Here is a 381-nt window from a genome sequence, read left to right as displayed (position 1 = left end):
TAAGAATAAATTTCTATCTCACTGAGCTAATTAGTCAGTGACAATGTGTAGCTTCACAAATTGACTAAGCCAGACGTGCAGGTTTAGCAGCCGTCCATGCATGGAAAAGCAGATTTCAAACCACTGTAAAAAAAAATTCAGTTATCAAAACAAAAATCTGAAATTACACATATTGCATCTAGACAGCATGAAGATGTTGGTAATTTATTTTAACAATGATTGATTTGCTCCATAAGTGAAAAACTGATGTTTAAAATTGCCATTTTTACATTGACTGCAATTGTTCACATTAGAGCAAAATTCAAAATTCTGTCAAAAATTCAGTTTTTGAGATAAAATTCTGAAATTTACCACACATCATCTACCAGTTTACAGTACTTT

This window comes from Epinephelus moara, chromosome 13 (genome assembly GCF_006386435.1).
Source record: "Epinephelus moara isolate mb chromosome 13, YSFRI_EMoa_1.0, whole genome shotgun sequence".
Classification (NCBI taxonomy): Eukaryota; Metazoa; Chordata; class Actinopteri; order Perciformes; family Serranidae; genus Epinephelus; species Epinephelus moara.
Note: the sequence above shows the minus strand (reverse complement) of the source record.